Raw genomic sequence first — 12,098 nt, forward strand, 5'->3', positions numbered from 1 at the left:
AGAGTGGTCCAGATTCCTTGGGGAAGGATTTGGCAATTTGGGTTCAATCGGATTCAGCATGCCCAACTGCCTCAATCTGTGGTACAAGCTAGTGTAAGATTCACCCAAGGGAGTGAAAGCCTTCTTCTTTTGCAGCCTATCATTCTTAAATGCAGGGTTAGGTCGAAAACCGGTTCTAGCGGGATTTCTGTTGGTTCTTGGGGGTGGGTAGGTGTTTTGAGATGAGTAAGTATTTTGTGGGGTAGGTGTGCGCCATTGTGCGTGGGTAGGAGGTTGGGGGTATGTTTGGGCATGGTGGACAGAGAAATTGGGGACAGGAGGTGGGTAATAGTGCTGCGGTGGGCCATATGGGGTGTGTGGGTAGGTTTGGGGGTGAGGGCGAGGTTGGTGAAAATATGGTGATGGACCTCTGGACCAAGCTCTCGATTCCACTACTGCAACCTCTTCTTTCTTCTTCTTTCCCAATAGTCCTCCAGTGCCGCTCTGGATAGCCTGAGTAGTTGCTTTGATTGCTGAATAGCTCATAATCTTGTTAGACTTGAGACCCTCTTCCACCATACTTCCCATTTTGACGACCTCGTTGAAAGTTTTTCCCATTGCTGACACCAGATGACCATAATAGGTCGGCTCCAAAGCCTGTAGGAAATAATCAACCATCTCGTTCTCTTTCATTGGAGGATCGACTCTTGCCGCCTGCTCCCTCCACCGAAAACCATACTCTCTGAAACTTTCTCCGGGCTTCTTCTCAATTTTAGTTAGTGGCAGACGGTCCGGGACAATTTCGAGATTGTACTGAAAATGACATGCAAATGCTTGGACCAGATCGTCCCAGGTGTACCATCGAGCATGATCCTGTTGTGTGTACCACTCCAAGGCTGCTCCACTTAGACTTTGACTAAAGTAAGCCATCAATAACTCGTCCCTTCCTCCAGCACCTCTCATCTTGCTGCAGAATCCCCTTAAGTGGGCCACCGGATCACCATGTCCATCATATAAGTCAAACTTGGGTAACCTGAATCCTGCTGGCAACTGGACATCAGAAACAGGCACAGGTCCTTGTAGGCTACACTCACTTGTCCTCCGAGCCCCTGCATATTTCGGAATGACTGTTCTAAGCTCTTAACCTTCCGTATCATTTCCTCTTGCTCGGGGTTTTTGGGAGGCTTTTCTTCTTCTGCTGAGAGATCAAGGCGGGGAGTGTAAGGGCATGGCTCTGGCGGTTTGAAAGTGGCTTCGGGTGGGTAATACTGGTTATGATGGGTTTGGAACAAAGGTTCGCTAGAAGACCTGTGCAGTGTGACAGGTGGGGGAGCTACGAACACAGGAGTAATTGGTGGTGGAGGGCATGGAATTTGTTTGGGTGGTGGAGGTGGTGGTGTTTGAGAGGTGGTTCCGTAGTACTGCTGGTAAGTAGGGAAAGCCGGTGATGAGTTCACTGTGGGAGGATCTTGAGGCTGAGCTAGTGGTGGGAGGTAGGTGGGGTTAGCAGGATAGGCTGGTGGTGGATGTCCCTTCGACCAGGCCTGGTACATCTCGGCCATTTGTTGCTTCAGTTTATACATCTCCTCCTTCATTGCATTAACGTCCACTACTTCCTCCTCCCTAGATGGGTCGACAATGCTTGCTTCCAATTCCTGGTTGACCATGTTTGACTTATCCTTAGAGCGGGTGTTGTAGGGATGGGTTGCCAGAATGCCAGTCAGCTTAACCACTTGCCTGAACTCATCAACAACAACTTTGTTAGCGGTTAGGGCATTAACAGATAGATAACCGCACATTGAGGAGTGAATGCACCTAAGCAGTTAACCATTTCTACTATGCCTTTGCTTGGTTGCNTCATCCCGGCTTTCCATTTTCTTTATTTGCCAATTGCAAACTTTCTCTTCTCTTTTCTCTTTCTTCTTTTTCTTTTCTTTCTTTTCACTCTTACCTTGGTTTTCCTTGTTCCTATTCGCTCCTTTCCTCAAAATTATTTTTCCACTCTTCTCTTTCCTTTTCTCTTGCTCTCTTTTTATTTCTCTTATTTGCTTTTGTTTGGCTTCCTTTTTTCCCTCTTTGTTTTTCCCCTCTTTGTTTTTCTTTCCTTTCTCGTTTTTTCACTTTTTTTTTATTTAGTTACGGTCGAATCCTGTGGAGATTGCCTACGTATCACGACCCCGCGTGAATCAGACCAAGCGTAGTTCTTGCAAATAAATGCAAAAATAAATGCAAGAAATAAAGAAACAATTTTTCGAGAATTTTCAAATTTTCAGTAATAACAACTGCGACTACAAAGCTACTAGACTATTTGCTTTTCTTATTCTCAAAAGAGGAAGTTACAAAACAGACTCAAAAACAAAAATACAGACTCGAAAAACTAGGAATAAATCAAAGCTTCAAATCCTGGGGCCCGCGGGGCATCTTTCGGCATCGCCGCGGGCCTGCGTGCAAGACCCTTTTGCAACTGATCCAGATCATTCATGACCTGGCGAAAAAATATCATCACGGAAGCAAAGGACGTGGTACAACCCATCCGCTCACCAGCCTGGCACTTCATGACGATATAGTTGGCAATGTTTCTCCGCTCACCAGCCTGGCACTTCATGACGATATAGTTGGCAATGTTTCTGATTCTTTCCCTGATTTGGCCCTTTTCTTGGAGTAGCCGACTTATCTGCTGAGTACGAGCCTCTAGAACCTGAGAATCCTAGAGGTGAAGGTTTTATAACAATTTTATTTCCTTTTCCATCTCAGCGATTAACCCATAACACTGTTCTCTGTTGGCCTGAAATTCTTTGTCCCGCCGAGCTGCCTTTTCTTCAAGAGTATTCATTGTTCTTTTCATGTTAGCAATGGTTCCCTCATAGTTCTTCTTCATTTGTTGTACAAATTGGGCTCTTTCCTCAGTCTTCTTTTCCCATTGTGCCCGAAGTCTTGCCATGTTCCCTTCGGATTTTTCCAATTCTTCCTGACAGTCCAGGACTTGCTTCTTCAACCCTTTTATCAATCTCTCGTCGGATAGACTTCTATCCTGATTCCTGGCATCTATTTTCATTTGCTGAATTTGGGATTTAAGAGTTTCATTCTCCTGGGCCAATTTCATCTTATCACCTTCATCAGCTGCGACTTGCAAGGTGTTTTCAAACCGGAGCTCCTGAACCTGTTTTTCCAATGCTCCTATTCGGGCCCTGTACTCCTTTTCCTTGGCTAACCAATCACATTGCACCTGGGCCTCGTTAGTGAATTGTTGTACATGTGGCCTTTTGGCGGGTCTCTCAGGAATTTGAAATCTCTTACCAAACCAGACCAAGTATTTGGGGTCTACATCACCTCTGGCTCGGTCCTGTACTATAGTCTTGGGTTCAAGGTACCTGCACTCATTCCATATCTTTTGAAATTTTCCTTCAGGGAATGCGGCTTTCGGGCCTAACTCGATGACTTGCCCACTCAGGTCTTCATCGTTGTGCACTGTCTGGAATCTTCCAAATTGTCGCAGAACTCGGTAAGGAGCATAAGGCTGTATGCTTCGAATACCCATCAAAAGAATATATGAGACCTCTGCTGATGTGTATACAGCTTCAGTAGCAGGAAACCATCCATAAGCCCATTCAACTTTATCTGCGGTCAGGGATCTTAAGAATGCCAACCAGGCCTCAGTACCCTCAGGGAACTCAATACCTGTCACCCGGGTCTCGAATTCTGCAATACAACTCAATCCAGTTAAACCGTAGTTCATATAGCCTGTGCGGTGACAGAGGTGTTCCTATATCCACAATTGTAAGAGCAAATTGCAACCTTGAAAGAATTTCTCCCTTCCCGACATTTGGTCAAAGCTCGGTACATTTCTGCTACAATCAGGGGAACCACTTTGCTAGTAGGTTTTTTCATGGCAACATCTAGCATCCCTACCAGGCCAACGTCTATGTGACCGTCCTTTCTTGGACAAATTACCACTCCCAAAAAGGCTACCATGAAGGCTAATCCCCGTCGGGCTTCCTATTTGTCTTTATTCCCAGTATGTGTCTATCCTGTGTTGGGTTCCTCGAAACCTTTGGGGTTACCATACCGGTAATATAAGAAATGCAATGTACAACACCTCTCCGCCAGATACGGGTCTTGAATATCCCGGCTAATGTTCAACAAATCCAAGAACCTATGAAGGGTTACAGGTCGTGGGGCCAATGGGTATCTACCTCGGAGGTTCCCGTTGAGACCGGCGTATCCTGCAATCTCTTCCAATGTAGGTGTGAGTTCAAAATCTGAAAACCGGAATACATTACGGGTCGGATCCCAGAATGGTATCAATGCCTCAATAATATCTTTTCTCGGTTTGATGTTCAGCAATCGACGAGACCACCCAAACTTTTGACCACGGTATCTCTGCTTCCTTTTCCCAAATCATGCCAGCATATGTGAAGTTTCAAAGGGATCTCGCTCAGGAGTGAGAAGGTTTCGATGTTACTTGAATTCATCCTGCTCATTTATTAGGGGACTTTAATGACTTATTTTGAAAAAATGGCTATTTGTGCAAAAATTCTTTATTTAGAAAACAGTCCTTGGATTTACAAATACGGCCTTTTAGCACTTCTGGGAGGAAGATTTTAAGGCTGTGCCCGCAAACCATGTAAAAAATGACTCAGGGTGGCTGTTCTTGCAAAAACGGCCTTCCGGCGTCCTTTTAGGGACATTCGGCTTATTTTAGACAAGAATGGCATCACCCGACTTATTTAAACCCTAGGTTTATTGGTCTAGACCTGGCTTACCCGAGCGGACAACTCGGGCCGAGGGGGAGGCAGCGTAACGGGGATATAGAAGCTCCGCCGGCTTAGCAACTTATCCAAACCTCGTTCTAAATGGGAAAAGACTCTAAACAGAAGAGAAGCTACACGAAGTGCACCCTTCTCCATGATGTAGAAGACTCAGAGAGAGGAATGGATTCGCAATAGTTTATATATACAATTCAATCAAATATCAAAGCGGTAAAACAATTAGCACACAAGGCATGAAACATGTAGGAAAATCAGATAAAGCCAAATATAAAAATTTAACTGAGCTTGAATTCTTGAACCCTGAACCGAAATTCTAGGTTCTTGCTCCCCAGCAGAGTCGCCAGAGCTGTCACACCTCCTTTTTCATTACTACACCCCGTGAAGGGTATAACAAAAGGGAGTTTTTCCAATTAAAGGACAATCGAAACGGGATTTATTAAGAGATTCAGAGTCGCCACTTGGGAGATTTATGGTGTCCCAAGTCACCGGTTTGAATCCCGAATCGAGGAAAGGGTTTGACTCTATTTAACAGTCGCGAACCAGAAATCCGGGTAAGGAATTCTGTTTTCCTGGGAGAATGGGTTAGGCACTCCCGAGTTCCGTGGTTCTAGCACGGTCGCTCAACTGTCATATTTGGCTTATATCTGATATTAATTCATGTCATCCTATAGTGCAATTTTAAAATTGTTTAACCGCTTTTAATTAGTTTTTATGAAAGTGAACGTCGTTTAAGAACGTGTTTTTGGATCACGTCACATGAAATGCACCCGGATCCTTGACACCTCTTATTCAACATTTTGGGATTTGGATTTGGGTCGCATGAAATGCCCACCCGTATTTAAGAAGGTAAAATTATTAAAAGCGCGCCTAAAATGGCTAGCGTCTTGTTAACTTTGCTGGAGGCCATGAAAATTCGCTAAATGGCAAGTCCCGAATTTCAAAAATATTTTTAATAAAGCATTTAATGAGGGCCCCACAATTTATGCGTTATTGTTTGGCGAGGCTCGTCTCATTTTTGTTTAAAAGGCAAGTCCTAAAGTAACTATGATTTTCTATTTTTTATTTGTCTCTGATAACAAAAGAAAAAGTCCTATCTAATTAATATATAAAAAATTCGGGCTTCAACTTCAAGTCCGGGTTCAAACAAAAGGGCAAGCCTTTTAGTTTGGACCCGCTACTTAACCCGAAGGCCCAAATTGCAATTACAAATTTAAAACAATGGCTTGAATAAGGTCTTCAGCACATTGGGCTTCGAAAGCGGCCCAAAAGAATGAGAATGCATTCAGCCTTATACGAGGTTACCCAGCGCTGGGCCTCAGCTGGCAAGCTACCCAAAATTTGGGCCTTTAGGAACAGGCCTGGTAGTCTATTGTTTCAATCTGGGGTCTAAGGCAGCCCATTTATTAACGAATTACAGATTAACTCATAATTTCTCAATCCTCCATTTAAAATTCCAGTAGCAGAACAACTTCACAATTTCGAACAAGATTCATTCATCCGCTGGATCCTAGTTTCATGCTTAGCCTAAACAAAACTATGTGATTTATATTTGCCGTGGGAATCCAGTGTAAAGAGGCAATCAAACTTTGAGAATTCTATAAGACAAACTCAAGTTTCATTCAAAAATCTGATTAAACTCTAATGTGTTCATGTGAAGAAGAACAAGATTGTGTGAGCAAACTAAAACATTAAACTACACTTCAACTCAGCTGCAAGCAAAACTACAAAGCAGTTAAGAAGCGATAAAATTAAACTAAAACTAACGAAGCTCCAACATGAATGAACCAAACTAGTAAGCATATAGCCTGTAACTACAAATACTTTTCAAAACCCAGCCAACCTCATCAAGGAATTCAGTAACCACCATACTCACTCTTACATGACAAAATAGAATGGAAATCCCAGTTTCAGTCATAGTTACAAACAATTATACTCAAGCAATCAGGTTGGTATGGACAGTAAACCAAAGTTCAATTAGGTGATATAGCTAAATAAACAACAAGGGATCAGCCCCTTTTAGCTTCTCCAATTCGAATCAAATAACTCAGACCCAGCTTTTAAGACCAAACATATATACATGGTGGCATAAGCAACTCATCAGAAAGTTAGCTAAAAGAAACCCAAAACTAATTACAAGACACTAATAAAATGAATAACCAATACTTTATCAATTGAGTTACATGGCTTCACATACAGCTCAATTGAGCCTCATTTCCATTCGAGTTTGAGGGAATACCTGGAAATTGAGAAGAAATCAAGAGGTAAGGGGGTCAGTGATCTACAGCAGCAGAACAGCAATAGAATTCAACACCCAGACCCAGTAAAACAGCAGAGATAGCCAACGAAAACCAATGGAACAGTAACTTCCCAACAGAATTTAAACCAAAGCTTGAAGAAATCCAAATTTAAGCCATCTCTACTTTCAAAAAGGAACCGGATTTATTTTGAAGTAACAAACCCTCACACTAGAATAAGATTTCAATAGAATAGTGAGAAGTCTTTGTCAATTTTCAGCCGCCTATGATTCTATTTTTCTCCTCTTCAATTCTTGCCCTCTAAGGCAAGAAAGAAAGGCTTTATATGCAAGCAAGATAGGGCAGCCTTCTGATTTTAGTATTGCACCCTCAGTCCCTCTTTTAACTTTCAATTTAGCCTAGGTAACCCCCAAGTTCTAACTTCCTACCCAAGTTTTACCCATCAAAAGATCTGAAATATCCTAAAACCCCTCCCTAGAAGCTTCCATTTCTGTTATGAAAGATTCCCTCCTACTTAAACTACCTAAATTACCCCCAGCCCAATCAGTTATTACAGACTTTAAATATCCCTTTGAGACCCCTATTGTTTTTAGGCTAACAATTGACTCTCCTAAGGTCCTCTAAAATGTCACAAACAATCCTAATCAAATACTAAAAGTTTCAAATGGATCAAGATTGAATTCTTCAACAAAAATGCAAAAGAAACTTCTGACAATTAAAGCAAGCATAATATGAATAACAAACAACAGTCTCTATATCACTTATGCAAATAGAGACTCGATTACAAGCTTGTCGTGATTGAAACTAACTACCCGCCCTGAGACAACCAAACAAAGAACTAAATGTATAAAATTTGACTTAACAGGATGAACATGACTTAATTTGAAACTCAAAATTAAACATGAAACTGAATTAAAAGAAGAGAGATGAGGAGGAGGATGAACTGATTAACGAGAACTTAAAGCAGGATGAAGACTTTGGTAGGGACAGATGAACATCACTAGTTGATGAAGAAAACCAAGCACAGTTCGAGACAGAAACCCCACGACATCCATTCAGGGTTTGGACCTTGGGACTCCAGATTTGAAATTCGAACGGTTTTGGAGGCCTTTGAGGGGGTTTGAATGTGGATTTTGGATGGGGGAAACAGATTGACCATAGGGTGTAATTGTGGAGTGATTTTGTGGTTGCGCCGCCACCGGAGGAACTGTGGCGGCACTAGGGTTTGCAGCTTCTGAGTAAGATTCGGGTGATCTAGGCACGATTCGAGGGAAAAGGGGCGTGGAATCGGAATGAGGATAAGGAGCGGGAGCTAGGGTGTAGATTTGGTGGCCATTGGGGTAGTTTGGGTTATCGCCGCCGGCAGGTTTGACGGAGCATATTAGGGCGGCTGAGCTTCTCTAGGGTTTGGGGGGGCTGAGAGACGGGGACGAAGGGGTAGGGGGGGGCCTTCGGACAATTTTATAGTTAGGCTTCATCAGTTCACGACCGTTGATTTGGAGAAACCTCGACGGCCAAGATTCAATTTAACTAAACGGCGTCGTTTTGGGGGGGGGGGGTCTGGGGAGACGGATGGGTTTGGGCCTGGTTCATGGGTGATTGGGGTGAGTTTAAGGGCGTTTGGGCCTGGAGAAGTAAAAAGAATTTGGCCCAAATCTCCTCATCTTTTCTTTTATATCTCAAAACACTTTAATTCAAAAAGTCTTTTTCCTTTTTCATTTTTTTCCAAATTTAATTAAAATCAAAATCAATTCCTAGAAATTAATTAATTAGAAAAACTAATTAAGCCTAAAATGATAATTGACCCAATTAATCTTAAAAAAACCAACCGAAAACTACTCAAAATCAAAATCAAAATAAAAAATGCAACTTAAACATATATTTTTTGATTTTCCATTTTAAGAAATAATTAATTTCTAATTAATCCTAAAAATGTAACATTAAAACCCTAAATGCATATGCCAAACATTTTTTGTATTTTTTTACGAATTAAAATGTGCAAACAAAATCCCAACAATTAACATAAAATGCCACAAAAATTCACGAAATTACAAATAATGAAAAGAAATTATTTTGTTTGAATTATGGGAGTAATTCATACAGGGCAAAAATCACGTGCTCACAATCGCGAACGCGAAGAATAACAACAGCCCCAATGTCCAGCCCAGGATCTTTTACACGAACGCGAGTCGCCTCACGCGAACGCGAAGGTTACAGGTCCCAGACCTTCGGGAACACAGACTAGCTATCGCGAACGCGTGGCATAAAATCCCCCAGCCCCAATTCCTTCATCGGGAACGCGAGAATCTTTCCGAGTTCGTGAAGAAGGAAACCAGAACTGGAATTTCTAGTTTTTCCAACATGGCTCCGAGCGGTCTGAAGCTCACCCGAGCTACTCGGAACCCTGTCCAAATGCACAAACAAGTCTGCAAACATGATACAAACTTGCTCGAACTCTCGAAACGCGTAGATTCACCACGAAACTAAGAATCGCACCCTAAAACCAAATTTAACAAAAATATGAACTTCAAGTTTTTAAATTACTCCGAACGGCCGAATCATACTTAGACTACTTGGAATGACACCAAATTTTGTGGGCAAGTCTTAAATCAACATACGGAACTACTCCCGATTTCGGAATTCCATTCGGAACTCAATATCACCAAAACCTACTCCAAAGAAAATTTAACGAACTTCCAAAACCTTCAAAGAACCAACTTTAGATATTAGGCGACGAAACACTCCTGGTCATCCAAAACACGATCCGAACATACACCTAGGTCCGAAATCATCAAATGAACCTATTGGAACCGTAAAATCCCAATTCTGAGGTCGTTTACTTAAAATATTGACCGAAGTCAAACTTAGCCTTTTTAGCCTATCTTAAGGAACTAATTGTTCCGATTTCAACCCGAACCCTTCAAAATCCCGAACTGACCATCACCGCAAGTCATAAAATAGTAAAAGCACATATAGGCAGTCTAATATAAGGGTACGGGGTTCTAAAAAGCAAAATGACCGGTCGGGTCGTTACATTCTACACCTCTTAAACAAATATTTGTCCTCCTACGGGTCTAGAATCAAACCTGGAGTGCTGAATAAGTGTGGGTATCTGCTCCACATATCCTTCTCGGACTCCCAAGGTGCCTCCTCGTCTGGTTGGCCCCTCCACTGAACCTTTACCGCGGAAATCCTCTTGGATCTCAACTAGAGATCCTGCCTATCAACAATGGCAACTGACTCCTTTTCATAACCCAAACTCTCATCTACCTGAATCGTGCTGAAGTCTAACACATGTAAAATGTTGGCATGATACCTCCGGAGCATCAACACGTAGAAGACCGGATGAACTCCCGATAGACTGGGAGGCAAAGCAAGCTCATAAACAACCTCTTCAACTCGTCTCAACACCTCAAATGGGCCTATAAACCTTGGGCTCAACTTGCCCTTCTTCCCAAATCTCATGATCCCCTGCATTCGCGAGACTTTTAAGAGAACTTTCTTGCCTACTATAAATGATAAGCCATTCGCCTTCTGGTCCGCGTAACTCTTCTTTTTGATTGTGCTATGCGAAGTCATTCCCGAATCAACTTTATCTTCTCCAAGGAATACTTCACCAAATCAGTACCATACATCTTAGCGCCTCCAGGCTCGAACCACCCAATGGAAGAATGACATCGCCGACCATATAAAGCCTCAAATGGAGCAATCTCGATGCTGGATTGTGACTGTTGTTGTAAGTAAACTCGGCCATAGGCAAGAATCGATCCCACTGCCCTCCAAAGTCAATCACACATGCTCTGAGCATATCCTCCAAGATTTGAACTGTCTGCTCCGACTGCCCGTCGGTCTGTGGATGAAATATTGTGTTGAGCTATACACGGGTCCCCAACTCACCCTGTACTACTCTCCATAACTGCGAAGTAAACTGAGGACCTGTGTTTGATATGATGGAAAAACGCACAACATGAAGCCGAACTATCTCTTAGATATAAATCTTGGCCAATCTCTCTAAAATATATGTTATCATCACAGGAATGAAATGTGCCGACTTGTTCAGTCTGTCGACAATGACTCAAACTGCATCAAACTTCTGCAAAGTCTGCGGCAACGCAACTATGAAGTCCATAGTAATACGCTCCCACTTCCACTTAGGTATAGCCATCTGCTGGAGTAGGCCTCCTGGCCTCTAGTGCTCATACTTAACCTGCTGGCAATTTATGCATCTCCTACATACTCAACTATGTCTTTCTACATCCGCCGCCACCAATAATGCTGCCTCAGATCGTGGGTACATCTTCGTAGCACCTGGATGAATGGAATATCGAGAACTATGTGCCTCCTCCCTCAAGCCATCGATATTTGGAACACAAAGACGATCAAGTGCGGATCATCAAACTGTCGAGCCTTGATCTGCTCCAATAGTGAAGAATGAGTAACGACACATGCAAGAACTCGGCTGGGGTCTAAAATACCAACCTGTCACGCCCCAACCTCGAGAGGCGCGACCGGCACTCAATCGAGTGAACCCAACTGAGCAAGCCTTATCAACACTTCCTACCCGACTCAATATGAATAAGGAAACCATACTTTCATTTATTTAGATAAGAAAAGATAGTACATTCAACATTGCTAATTCATTTTATATCACAACATTAAACCGTAGTTAAGTTTCCATGATTCCACACAATTTCACTTTAGAGAAGCGAGAGTTAGAACTACAACATAGTTCGTAGACCCACCCAACACCCGTGCATAACCCACACATATGTCTACGGAGCCTCTAAGGATGCAAAAGACAAGTATGACAATGTCGGCAACAAGGCCCCGGCTATACCTCAAAAGTGGATATCTATAGCAAAAGATGTACAACACAACCCCTTTGAAGGAGAAAGGGGCTCACCAAGACTTTGAGAGGAGGATGCTCCGCTACGCACGATCGGCACTACCCGCTATGGAGCCACCTACATTCATTTAAAAAATGTAGCGCCCCCGGCAAAAGGGACGTTAGTACCATGGAATAATACTAGTATGTATAACTAAACACCATCCAGTTAGAAAGAACAACCATACAAGAGTAATAGACATCATAAGG

This window comes from Nicotiana attenuata, chromosome 8, assembly GCF_001879085.1.
Source record: "Nicotiana attenuata strain UT chromosome 8, NIATTr2, whole genome shotgun sequence".
NCBI lineage: Eukaryota > Viridiplantae > Streptophyta > Magnoliopsida > Solanales > Solanaceae > Nicotiana > Nicotiana attenuata.